Source organism: Leptodactylus fuscus, chromosome 4 (genome assembly GCF_031893055.1).
Source record: "Leptodactylus fuscus isolate aLepFus1 chromosome 4, aLepFus1.hap2, whole genome shotgun sequence".
NCBI classification, from domain to species: Eukaryota; Metazoa; Chordata; class Amphibia; order Anura; family Leptodactylidae; genus Leptodactylus; species Leptodactylus fuscus.
The window spans coordinates 216,254,480-216,269,204 of record NC_134268.1 but is presented as its reverse complement, the minus strand read 5'-3'; positions in this window follow the sequence as shown (position 1 = coordinate 216,269,204).

Below are 14,725 nucleotides of genomic sequence, written 5' to 3'. Positions count from 1 at the left end.
AATACAAATTTGAATAAAAAATGCTGAGGACGGAAAAGAGTAAAAAATAAAAAGTCACTCTCTACCTTGTTGCCCTTCCATCCCAGAGACAGGGCCCAATTCTTGATGTTAATCTCCCATTCTAAGTGCACCAGCAATAATATTAGTGGCCTCCACGTGGCCGTGGCTGCGAGTCACAGCTCTCAGTGGTCAGTTACATCAGCACTGCAAATTTTCTGGTATAACCGACTACCACCGCTGACCAGTATGACCAGTCAATGGCTGCAGCGGACACGTGTGACGCCATCTTGTTTTCTGTTTGGGCCTATATATAACCATGAGGCAGCACAGCCTTTTCTCGAGTATTGTGACTTGTTCCAGTTTCCTCAGAACTGTCTTTCCCAGACTATTTCTGCTCCATTGCTACATTACCCTTGCGATCTCCACTTCCAGCCACACCTAGAACTACTACTCTTCATTACCTATCTGCTCCTGGCTTATTTCATCTGGCCACCAGATTCCAGCCATCTATACCGGTATCGTAACGGGGGCCATTTTTGACAATGATATCACTGGGGAACCATATCACAGACCCACAGAGAGTACCGGGCAATGGATTAGTGAATAACACCTATTTTTTAATTTACACCTTCCTTCCAATAGGCCAATATTTTGTTTGTTTGTTTACCAAGACATTCTCTGTAGACTAAGGTGACATGTAGCAAATCACAAGCTAAAAAACGTCTATGCCAGTAACTACAACAATACCTCCGGTCTGTGCCAGTCACTACACTGCTACCTTCAGTCTGTGCAAGTCATTACACCACTACCTCCGGTCTATGTCAGTCACTACAACAGTAACTCCAGTCAGTACCAGCCACTACACCGCTACCTCCAATCTGTGCCAATCACTACACATCTACCTCCGGTCTGTGCCAGTCACTACACTGATACCTCTGGTCTGTGCCAGTCACTACACTGATACCTCTGGTCTGTGCCAGTCACTACACTGATACCTCTGGTCTGTGCCAGTCACTACACTGATACCTCCGGTCTGTGCCAGTCACTACACTGATACCTCTGGTCTGTGCCAGTCACTACACCGATACCTCCGGTCTGTGCCAGTCACTACACTGATACCTCTGGTCTGTGCCAGTCACTACACCGATACCTCTGGTCTGTGCCAGTCACTACACCGATACCTCCGGTCTGTACCAGTCATTACACTGATACCTCCGGTCTGTGCCAGTCATTACACTGATACCTTTGGTCTGTGCCAGTCACTACACTGATACCTCTGGTCTGTGCCAGTCACTACACTGATACCTCCGATCTATGCCAGTCACTACACTGATACCTCTGGTCTGTGCCAGTCACTACACTGATACCTCCGATCTATGCCAGTCACTACACTGATATCTCTGATCTATGCCAGTCACTGTACCACTACCTCCTGTCTGTGCCAGTCATTACACCACTACCTCCGGTCTATGTCAGTCACTACATAAATACCTCTGGTCTGTGCCAATCACTACACCGCTACCTCCAGTCTGTGCCAGTCACTACACATCTACCTCCGGTCTGTGCCAGTCACTACACTGATACCTCTGGTCTGTGCCAGTCACTACACTGATAACTCTGGTCTGTGCCAGTCACTACACTGATACCTCTGGTCTGTGCCAGTCACTACACTGATACCTGCGGTCTATGCCAGTCACTACACCGATACCTCCGGTCTGTGCCAGTCACTACACATCTACCTCCGGTCTGTGCCAGCCACTACACTGATACCTCTGGTCTGTGCCAGTCATTACACTGATACCTCTGGTCTGTGCCAGTCACTACACTGATACCTCTGGTCTGTGCCAGTCACTACACTGATACCTCCGATCTATGCCAGTCACTACACTGATACCTCTGGTCTGTGCCAGTCACTACACTGATACCTCTGATCTATGCCAGTCACTGTACCACTACCTCCTGTCTGTGCCAGTCATTACACCACTACCTCCGGTCTATGTCAGTCACTACATAAATACCTCTGGTCTGTGCCAATCACTACACCGCTACCTCCAGTCTGTGCCAGTCACTACACATCTACCTGCGGTCTGTGCCAGTCACTACACATCTACCTCCAGTCTGTGCCAGTCACTACACTGATACCTCTGGTCTGTGCCAGTCACTACACCAATACCTGTGGTCTGTGCCAGTCACTACAATGATACCTACGGTCTGTGCCAGTCACTACAACGGTTTACCAAACTAACCTTCCTCAGTTGTCTTTATGTGAACCTTATCATTTGCAAAGTTCTACAGAATATGTTGGCACTATATGAATAAAAATGTATTAATATTATTATATACCCTCATAACATTGCCGTTCCTCATTTTGGTTTTCTTCCATCATCCATCCTTCCACTCGTAGCTTCTCTCGCCTGCTTCCTTCCTATGAGAAGATGCAAATTTCTGCAGACATCTCTGCGTGACGTGTCAGTCCATCCAAATGGCTCTCAATAGAAAAACCATCTATAAAGCTTCTTAATACAAAAAAGACTGAACAAAAACCTGAGATCTTCTGGCCCTAATGGCACTAGAAGAGGGTCTCACCGTAAATGATAATGAGATAAAAATCCACAGGTGAACCCAGTTTCCTACCAACTTCAATGTGCTACTCTACAAAAGAGGCCATCTTTCTTCATTCTTCTGTTCCCCAAAACCTTGACTCTATCATGTTACCTTGTATTTTCATCCACTTTCATCCTCTACTCTTTATAGACCGTGGGAGTTAAGACGCCGAATGACGGCAATGTCTAATTCACTCTCTATAAAAGCGGCCGCTGAAAATGTCCTTTTAATATGTGCTTTATAAATGCACTCGTATCCTCCACAATGTCGAACCTTCATCTTCTTTCACATGGAGCGACCTTAACTATCCAAATGTTAAGCAGAATGTTTATTATACCATAGCAATGTTGGCTTAATGCAAAAATCCACTCACTATTGATATTGCCATAAGAGGTGCAGTAAATACATTTTACTGAGTCTTTTTTATCTTAGACTAGAACTGACTAACATCATTCCCCAGAAAAGAGCAGAGAATTCACATTCCCTTTACAGTACTTCAGAAGATTTTTTTCCCTTCATCCCTGTGTACAAGAATAAAAGTACTGTCACACTGCCATTGTGTACACAAACCTAAGTACTGTAATACTGCTCCTATATACAAGAATATAACTACTATTATACTGCTCCTATGTACAAGAATATAACTACTATAATACTGCTCCTATGTACAAGAATATAACTACTATAATACTGCTCCTATGTGCAAGAATATAACTACTATAATACTGCTCCTATACAGAGGTATATAACTACTATAATACTACCTCCTATGTACAAGAATATAACTACTATAATACTACTCCTATGTACAAGAATATAACTACTATAATACTGCTCCTATACAGAGGTATATAACTACTATAATACTACCTCCTATGTACAAGAATATAACTACTGTAATACTACCTCCTATATACAAGAATATAACTACTATAATACTGCTCCTATGTACAAGAATATAACTACTATAATACTGCCCCCTATGTACAAGAATATAACTACTATAATACTGCTCCTATGTACAAGAATATAACTACTATAATACTGCCTCCTATGTACAAGAATATAACTACTATAATACTGCTCCTATGTACAAGGATATAACTACTATAATACTGCTCCTATGTACAAGAATATAACTACTATAATACTGCTCCTATGTACAAGAATATAACTACTATAATACTGCTCGCTCCTATGTACAAGAATATAACTACTATAATACTACTCCTACGTACAAGAATATAACTACTATAATACTACTCCTATGTACAAGAATATAACTACTATAATACTACTCCTATATACAAGAATATAACTACTATAATACTACTCCTATATACAAGAATATAACTACTATAATACAGCTCCTATGTACAAGAATATAACTACTATAATACTACCTCCTATGTACAAGAATATAACTACTATAATACTGCTCCTATGTACAAGAATATAACTACTATAATACTACCTCCTATGTACAAGAATATAACTACTCTAATACTACTCCTATGTACAAGAATATAACTACTATAATACTGCTCCTATGTACAAGAATATAACTACTATAATACTACCTCCTATGTACAAGAATATAACTACTATAATACTACCTCCTATGTACAAGAATATAACTACTATAATACTACTCCTATGTACAAGAATATAACTACTATAATACTGCTCCTATGTACAAGAATATAACTACTATAATACTACCTCCTATGTACAAGAATATAACTACTATAATACTACTCCTATGTACAAGAATATAACTACTATAATACTACCTCCTATGTACAAGAATATAACTACTATAATACTGCTCCTATGTACAAGAATATAACTACTATAATACTGCTCCTATGTACAAGAATATAACTACTATAATACTACTCCTATGTACAAGAATATAACTAGTATAATACTACCTCTTATGTACAAGAATATAACTACTATAATACTGCCTCCTATGTACAAGAATATAACTACTATAATACTACCTCCTATGTACAAGAATATAACTACTATAATACTGCTCCTATGTACAAGAATATAACTACTATAATACTACCTCCTATGTACAAGAATATAACTACTATAATACTGCCCCTATGTACAAGAATATAACTACTATAATACTGCTCCTATGTACAAGAATATAACTACTATAATACTACCTCCTATGTACAAGAATATAACTACTATAATACTACCTCCTATGTACAAGAATATAACTACTCTAATACTACTCCTATGTACAAGAATATAACTACTATAATACTGCTCCTATGTACAAGAATATAACTACTATAATACTACCTCCTATGTACAAGAATATAACTACTATAATACTACCTCCTATGTACAAGAATATAACTACTATAATACTACTCCTATGTACAAGAATATAACTACTATAATACTGCTCCTATACAGAGGTATATAACTACTATAATACTACCTCCTATGTACAAGAATATAACTACTGTAATACTACCTCCTATATACAAGAATATAACTACTATAATACTGCTCCTATGTACAAGAATATAACTACTATAATACTGCCCCCTATGTACAAGAATATAACTACTATAATACTGCTCCTATGTACAAGAATATAACTACTATAATACTGCCTCCTATGTACAAGAATATAACTACTATAATACTGCTCCTATGTACAAGGATATAACTACTATAATACTGCTCCTATGTACAAGAATATAACTACTATAATACTGCTCCTATGTACAAGAATATAACTACTATAATACTGCTCGCTCCTATGTACAAGAATATAACTACTATAATACTACTCCTACGTACAAGAATATAACTACTATAATACTACTCCTATGTACAAGAATATAACTACTATAATACTACTCCTATATACAAGAATATAACTACTATAATACTACTCCTATATACAAGAATATAACTACTATAATACAGCTCCTATGTACAAGAATATAACTACTATAATACTACCTCCTATGTACAAGAATATAACTACTATAATACTGCTCCTATGTACAAGAATATAACTACTATAATACTACCTCCTATGTACAAGAATATAACTACTATAATACTACCTCCTATGTACAAGAATATAACTACTCTAATACTACTCCTATGTACAAGAATATAACTACTATAATACTGCTCCTATGTACAAGAATATAACTACTATAATACTACCTCCTATGTACAAGAATATAACTACTATAATACTACTCCTATGTACAAGAATATAACTACTATAATACTACCTCCTATGTACAAGAATATAACTACTATAATACTGCTCCTATGTACAAGAATATAACTACTATAATACTGCTCCTATGTACAAGAATATAACTACTATAATACTACTCCTATGTACAAGAATATAACTAGTATAATACTACCTCTTATGTACAAGAATATAACTACTATAATACTGCCTCCTATGTACAAGAATATAACTACTATAATACTACCTCCTATGTACAAGAATATAACTACTATAATACTGCTCCTATGTACAAGAATATAACTACTATAATACTGCTCCTATGTACAAGAATATAACTACTATAATACTACTCCTCTGTACAAGCATATAACTACTATAATACTGCTCCTATGTACAAGAATATAACTACTATAATACTACTCTTATGTACAAGAATATAACTAGTATAATACTACTCCTATGTACAAGAATATAACTAGTATAATACTACCTCCTATGTACAAGAATATAACTACTATAATACTGCTCCTATGTACAAGAATATAACTACTATAATACTGCTCCTATGTACAAGAATATAACTACTATAATACTACTCCTATGTACAAGAATATAACTAGTATAATACTACCTCTTATGTACAAGAATATAACTACTATAATACTGCCTCCTATGTACAAGAATATAACTACTATAATACTACCTCCTATGTACAAGAATATAACTACTATAATACTGCTCCTATGTACAAGAATATAACTACTATAATACTGCTCCTATGTACAAGAATATAACTACTATAATACTACTCCTATGTACAAGAATATAACTACTATAATACTACTCCTATGTACAAGCATATAACTACTATAATACTGCTCCTATGTACAAGAATATAACTACTATAATACTACTCTTATGTACAAGAATATAACTAGTATAATACTACTCCTATGTACAAGAATATAACTAGTATAATACTACCTCTTATGTACAAGAATATAACTGCTATAATACTACTCCTATGTACAAGAATATAACTACTATAATACTACCTCTTATGTACAAGAATATAACTACTATAATACTACCTCTTATGTACAAGAATATAACTGCTATAATACTACTCCTATGTACAAGAATATAACTAGTATAATACTACCTCTTATGTACAAGAATATAACTGCTATAATACTGCCTCCTATGTACAAGAATGTAAGTAAATATCAGAAAATAGCAGGATCCGGTTGATAACAGAGAGCTGTAGAACTAGCGGTGTAAATCATATACAGCGCTGTGACAGGTCTCAGACACCAAAACATCTTCACCAGTTCCAGTCGTGAATCCATCATCATAGAAACTGTACAAGAAATAAATTCCCTACAATTAGAAATCTAACCAGATCCCTACTATGATACTGCGCCCTGACTACTGTTACCACTATAATACTGCCTCTGTCAGATATAAGCTCTTCTATTTCCTGAGATTTTTTTTATATTTTGGACAGAATATTTTGGTTAATGGTATAAAGTAACATATGATGACGGGTAAATCTGCGATTAAAATCATTTCCCAATAACAGAAGAAATAAATGGGGTATTTGGGGGAGATCTACGGCGGGGTTATATGTTTCTATTAGCACATGACAGTGAAGATTGCTTCTGTACCGAGATAATTTATAGCCGCAATACACGATGCAATTATAATAATAGAAATTGATGTTGAGGCCTTATTTTATTCTTACAGTCGCAGCGTTCCTGGAAGATGCAGCGGCTGCAAACATAAATGTAACACTTTATAACAGGGCGATATTACAAGCGCGGCGGGGCAATTACTCAGCAATAGTGCCAGTTCGGGGGGTTTATTGTATAATTTTTTAATGTAATAACTTACTGTTTGGGCATTGTATATACAGTCCTATGAAAAAGTTTGGGCACCCCTATTAATCTTAATCATTTTTAGTTCTAAATATTTTGGTATTTGCAACAGCCATTTCAGTTTGATATATCTAATAACTGATGGACACAGTAATATTTCAGGAGTGAAATGAGGTTTATTGTACTAACAGAAAATGTGCAATATGCATTAAACCAAAATTTGACCGGTGCAAAAGTATGGGCACCTCAACAGAAAAGTGACATTAATATTTAGTACATCCTCCTTTTGCAAAGATAACAGCCTCTAGTCGCTTCCTGTAGCTTTTAATCAGTTCCTGGATCCTGGATAAAGGTATTTTGGACAAACAATTCAAGTTCAGTTAAGTTAGATGGTCGCCGAGCATGGACAGCCCGCTTCAAATCATCCCACAGATGTTCAATGATATTCAGGTCTGGGGACTGGGATGGCCATTCCTGAGGATGGCCATGCCTGAGGATTTGGAGCGGTGTTTTGGATCATTGTCTTGCTGAAATATCCATCCCCGGCGTAACTTCAACTTCGTCACTGATTCTTGAACATTATTCTCAAGAATCTGCTGATACTGAGTGGAATCCATGCGATCCTCAACTTTAACAAGATTCCCAGTGCCAGCATTGGCTACACAGCCCCAAAGCATGATGGAACCTCCACCAAATTTTACAGTGGGTAGCAAGTGTTTTTCTTGGAATGCTGTTTCTTTTTGGACGCCATGCATAACGCCTTTTTTTTATAACCAAACAACTCAATCTTTGTTTCCAAAATGAAGTTGGCTTCTCCAAATGTGCTTTTGCATCCCTCAGGCAACTCTATTTGTGGCGTACGTGCAGAAACGGCTTCTTTCTCATCAGTCTCCCATACAGCTTCTCCTTGTGCAAAGTGCGCTGTATTGTTGACCGATGCACAGTGACACCATCTGCAGCAAGATGATGCTGCAGCTCTTTGGAGGTGGTCTGTGGATTGTCCTTGACTGTTCTCACCATTCTTCTTCTCTGCCTTTCTGATATTTTTCTTGGCCTGCCACTTCTGGGCTTAACAAGAACTGTCCCTGTGCTCTTCCATTTCCTTACTATGTTCCTCACAGTGGAAACTGACAGGTTAAATCTCTGAGACAACGTTTTGTATCCTTCCCCTGAACAACTATGTTGAACAATCTTTGTTTTCAGATCATTTGAGAGCGGGCTGTCCATGTTCGGCGACCATCAAACTTAACTGAACTTGAATTGTTTTGTAGAAAGAAATGGTCCAAAATACCTTCATCCAGGATCCAGGAACTGATTAAAAGCTACAGGAAGCGACTAGAGGCTGTTATCTTTGCAAAAGGAGGATGTACTAAATATTAATGTCACTTTTCTGTTGAGGTGCCCATATTTTTGCACCGGTCAAATTTTGGTTTAATGCATATTGCACATTTTCTGTTAGTACAATAAACCTCATTTCAATCCTGAAATATTACTGTGTCCATCAGTTATTAGATATATCAAACTGAAATGGCTGTTGCAAACACCAAAATATTTAGAACAAAAAATGATTAAGATTAATAGGGGTGCCCAAACTTTTTCATAGGACTGTATGTTTTCCAATCTGTGCAATTCATTTACTCTCCAGGATCAGTTGCAGGTTGGTGGGGTCAGACTGCTGGGTTCTCCCACTGATCATAAGAATGGGGGTATTTTGCTCCGTCGTCTCAATGGAGCGGTGATGTGCCCTCACTTCATTTATTTAATTGGGAATTCTAGAGATTCGATAGTTACATTAAAATGAATGGAGCTGGGGAGTGATTGTCATACCGTCGCTGTAGGCTCCTGTTCTCGTACTTAGTGGGTGCCCCAAGTTGTGCCCTCACTCTGCAAAGTAGGTTTCCTGGTGATTAAGGTCCTTTCTTCCTAAATTCTATGTTCATGGTGTTGTTGGATTTCTATTTTGTTGCTTTTGTTCCTGACCTTGGCCTTGTTTTCTTATGTTTCTGACTTGTCCCATGGAGACTACACCTGGTGCTTGAGGGAATCTTCCTTTTTGGCTACTACCAACTCTATTTCTGCCAAGAACCCTGAAAACTACCCTTGATACTTTTAGATTGTTATTTTGTTGACTGTTCTTGACCTCGGTCTTGCTTCCTACATTTCTATTTTGTCCCTTGGAGACTAGACTTGATGCTTGCAGTACTTCTGGTCCTGACTGCTACTATCTGTATTCCTGCCTGGACCCTTGAATACTACCCCTGCTCCCTTGAGTTTTTTTTAAGACCTGTCTTGCTCCGGACAACGCTTGGACTGTATCTTAATCTGTCTGAAATCTTGGAGATGACCCTTGCTTCTTTTCCTGATTAGACCTCGCTCCAGGGGCTATCACCACCGATCCATCACTATTCTCTCTGTGAATCTTCCCCACCATATAGCATACCTTAAATAATCTGTGTTGACTAGGGTTGAGCCGATCTTGACTTTTCAGGATCGATTTTAAAATCCGATTTCCGATCATTTTTCATTCGAACCCGATCTCGATCCCAATTCCGATCTCAATGCAAGTCAATGGGATTTTTTTATTTGTCGGAGATCGGATTTTAAAAGCAATCCTATTCACTATACAGCATGGAATCTAACAATTGAACGCTTTAATTGTTAGAATCCAGGCTGTGTAGTGAATCACTAAGTAGCCAGAGGATTTTTTTTTAATCCTCTGGCTACTTAGTCTCCCCTTGTGTCCACTTACCTCCAAAGATGGCTGCTCCGGTGCTCAGGTGTTCTTCTTCGCCTCGCTGCCGCACCAGCTGCCGTCTTCTTTTCCTCGCTGCCCCCTGCGTCCCAGGTTAGGAGAGTGTGGGCGGGTTAGGAGAGTGTGGGCGGGTACTGGGAGGGGAGACGTCACGTCTCCCTGCCCTGTACCCGACCAAACTCTCCTAAGCCACAAGCCCCGCCTTCCTAGCTCTTTAAACACTAACCTGGGAGGCGGGGCAGTGAGGCAAAGAAGAGCAGCGTGGAGCGGCAGCGAGAAGAACACCGCAGCAGCCATCTCTGGAGGTAAGTAGCTACGAGACATGTTAGTTTAGTTTCCCTTTAGAATGAATGGAGGCAGCCGGCGCACAGGGGGTTAAGGCTGTGTGCCGGCTGCTTCCATTCATTACTATGGAACCGCAGCGGAGCCTTCACACTGAGTATACACTATATACTCAGCGTGAAGGCTAAGGGGAAATAGTGGGGAAATAATCCTCGATCTCGATCCCACCTAAATAGATCGTGTTTGGAATTCCGATCGTGATCGTGAAATTTTCTCGATCGCCGATCGGAATCCGATCTTTTACGAACACGATCGCTCAACCCTAGTGTTGACCAGTTTCTTGTTGTGTTCCATGATGAAAATTGATGGCAGAATCAGATGTGGTACATGATGGACACCAATGGTGCCTGACAAACCACATTGGCTAATGAGTCATCCGGTTTCATCCATGTTGGCTACCATTTTAATGGCAAAAATACTACCACAAGCTGCCTTATTTTTTTCTGGCATTTTAAAGGTATTGTCCAGGAATTGGACAAACTACGAAGGGGTTGGGGTAAGACATAACAAACAAAACCAAACATACTCATCCGTTCCCAAGGCTGCGTTGTCCATTACAGCAGTCCATTTGGTCGCGTACCATGCCTCGGTCCCTGGGAGCCCTGCACGTCACAAGACCTGAGACAGGTGCTGGTGATGTATATGAGTGACATCAACGTCGCCTTCTTAGTGACCACTGAGGCCCCTGATTGGTCTCAGTATTCAAGTGACACGTGGGACTTCTGGGGACCAAGGCACAATGCAAAACAGACTTTGGCAGTGGGCAATGGGACAGCTGCCCCGGGCCCCTCTGTAGATTATGTAATTCATGGACAACCCTCTTAATGGAGCTTATGAGACTCTACTGGGACTAAATAGTAAACTTTGTTGCCAAATTTGCAGAGACAGCACCTAATTTTTAGAAAATGTGTGCATGTCCTGCAGGTGTAGTTTATAAAACATGGTGCATGGTCCAACTTGGTTTAGTATAAGGCTTTTGTGGTCGGGGGCCAGGATTGTCTATTTTCCCAACATCAAGGTTGGCAAGTATAAGAAAATATCATTCGACTGTTGTAGAACTTCCCTCGGTAAGATTCCTCCACAACTTGGTATCCAAGTTGACTCTTTGAAATTGGACAGATCACGATTGCATTGAATTTTGTTCCTGGTTCCTGACCCCACTAAGAATCTTCTACTTATGGTAATTTTTTGTGTATAATTTTGTTTCAGAAATCCTCCTCTAACCTTCCTATGAAATGAAAGACAAATTCAACAGACAATGAAAATATTCTTATGTTAATGTCAATAAAAGATATAATACCCCGCTTTATAACACTCCGGAATAAAAATTAATGTAGCAGAGAGGAAAATACATCTTGTAAGCGGCAACTAATCTCTGAGTCCATTCAATTTCACACTGAGTAAATGCTCCTGTTTTTTTCTTATAACCACATTGTAGCCTAAAGACGCCAATATTTACTGACATTTCATAGCAGTCAGAGTCCGGTGTTTACAGATAGAACTGAAACGCCATTTCATTTTTGCCCGAGGTGGTGTCATACGCCTGTGGGCTCGGAGGGAACCAGTCACTATCACAACACATCCTCTGCCAGGGAGACGCTCGGCTCCTACACCCAGATTCTAATGGAATATTTTCTATTTTGAGAATTAAAGTGACATGAAACCCATTAAAAAAAAATTGCTAAATATTTGTTAGATCTTCAAGGTTTTCTGCAGATATTGAGTCAGCTGTCATAGCCCAGCCAGTGGCTGACCTGATCCCCGCACAGACCTGGTGGTGAAGGAAATCCACGAGATGTTCTTGTATACCGAATCAAAACTTTCCTAGTCTTGGTTGTAGGTGCACAAGACATGTGGCCAACACACATACAAGGTAAAGCACACTTTGGGAAATAACTGTTTTTCAACTGGAGCCTACACACGAGTTGGCTGGCATCACTCCTGTTCCCATAGGTGAGACCCCTTACCTGTCACATGGACTAGATCTTCTGTTCCTTGGGACACAGTAGTTGCTTTCTGGGATGGTGTGGGTTGACCATCACAACAGACTCGCCCAATGTTGTCTCCTGAAAAGGTACAAAAGGCCTTCCTATTTATGAGTTGTCACATCAGGGTAACCAAACATCATGGGGTCATACCACTAATAGGGTTGAACGATCGGGATCGGAAAAGATCGGATTCTGATTCCGATCTTTTCACACGGGATCGAGTTCGGAGGTTATTTCCCACAATGCTTGGCTACTGGCCAATCATTGTTAGCTTTTCCCACAATGATTGGCCAGTAGCCAAGCATTGTGGGAAATAACCTCCGACCTCGATCCCGCGGGAAAAGATCGGAATTGGAATCCGATCTTTTCCGATCCCGATCGCTCAACCCTAACCACTAACCTACTCCTGACAACTTCTCTCGTGGTACATCTAAGCATAGAGATGGGCGAACCTCACAAGATTTGTTTTCGGTTCTATTAGTCCTATTATTACTAGAAATGAGCGAGTAGTACTCGATCGAGTAGGTATTCGATTGAATACTACGGTATTCTAAATACTCGTACTCGATCGAGTACCACTCGCTGTTCGAATGTAAAAGTTCGATGCAGAACCAGCATTGATTGGCCGAATGCTATACAGTCAGCCAATCAACGCTAATTCTTCTCCTACCTTTAGAAGTCTTCTCCGTGCAGCTTCCCCACGGCGTCCTCCGGCTCTTCATTCACTCTGCCAGGCATCGGGCCTGGGCAGAGCCGACTGCGCATGTTGGCTTGTAGTGCGGGCATGCGCAGTCGGCTCTGCCCAGGCCCGATGCCTGGCAGAGTGAATTCAGAGCCGGAAGACGCCGCGGGGACGCTGCACGGAGAAGACTTCTCGGAGGATCCAGCCCGACCCTCACTCATGGACTTGGTAAGTATAAATTTATCGAACGTTGCCTACCCCTGAAACGAGCATTTTTCCTCCATAGAGTATAATAGGGTTCGATATTCGATTCGAGTAGTCTAATATTGAGGGGCTACTCGAAACGAATATCGAACCTCGAGCATTTTACTGTTCGCTCATCTCTAATTATTACTGTTCAGACCCTACAGTACGATGTGCCGAAGTCAAGTCATCTCTCCTGGGTGTCCCATTTTCCCTTCCAGTGTCTACGTTTCACCGATGTCACATATCCTAGTGTCACGTGGGGCAAAATGGCATCATGACTCAATCATGACGTTGGCGTGCCATCCACACATGATGAGGCCCAATAAAAATAGCGATAATAATAGTCAAAAATAAAGCGTAACAAAAGATTAAATAATTATAATGATAGTAAAATAGTTACAATAAGTCAAGAACAATTGTAATAAAAAATGAAATAATTATAATAGTAAAAATAGCAATATTAAAATTCAAGAATATAATATAATAAAAAAATAAATATAATCCTAATCTTGACAGATCTTCTCCTCTTTACAATCCTTCCATCATTTCTATTCTCACTTTGACTTTTAATAAATCTGTTCAATTGTTTGGTATTAATTTCGTTCCACTTTCCTCCCCTTCCACGAGGGTGGCCTTCCACCTAATTAATGTAGATATATATATATTTTTTTTTTCTTATATAATGAATGGATAAATGGAAGGAGTCAGCAGAAGCGATTCTTCATCCTAAACGCTTTTCTCCCTAATTTTCTCGCTATTTCAGTCTATGAAATACTTAAAAGACCTCATTTATTTTACTTAGCACAATATTAAGAATTTAAGGACTATAAGATATCAATATTTCCTTGACGGCCTCATGAAATATTCAGGCATTATTATACTACTCTATTGGAAGTGATTATATTCAAATGGAATTTGCTATACTATAATGTTATAGGAGCCCGTGAAGAGGACGGGGGATGGAAGTGTGCCCGACTGCCG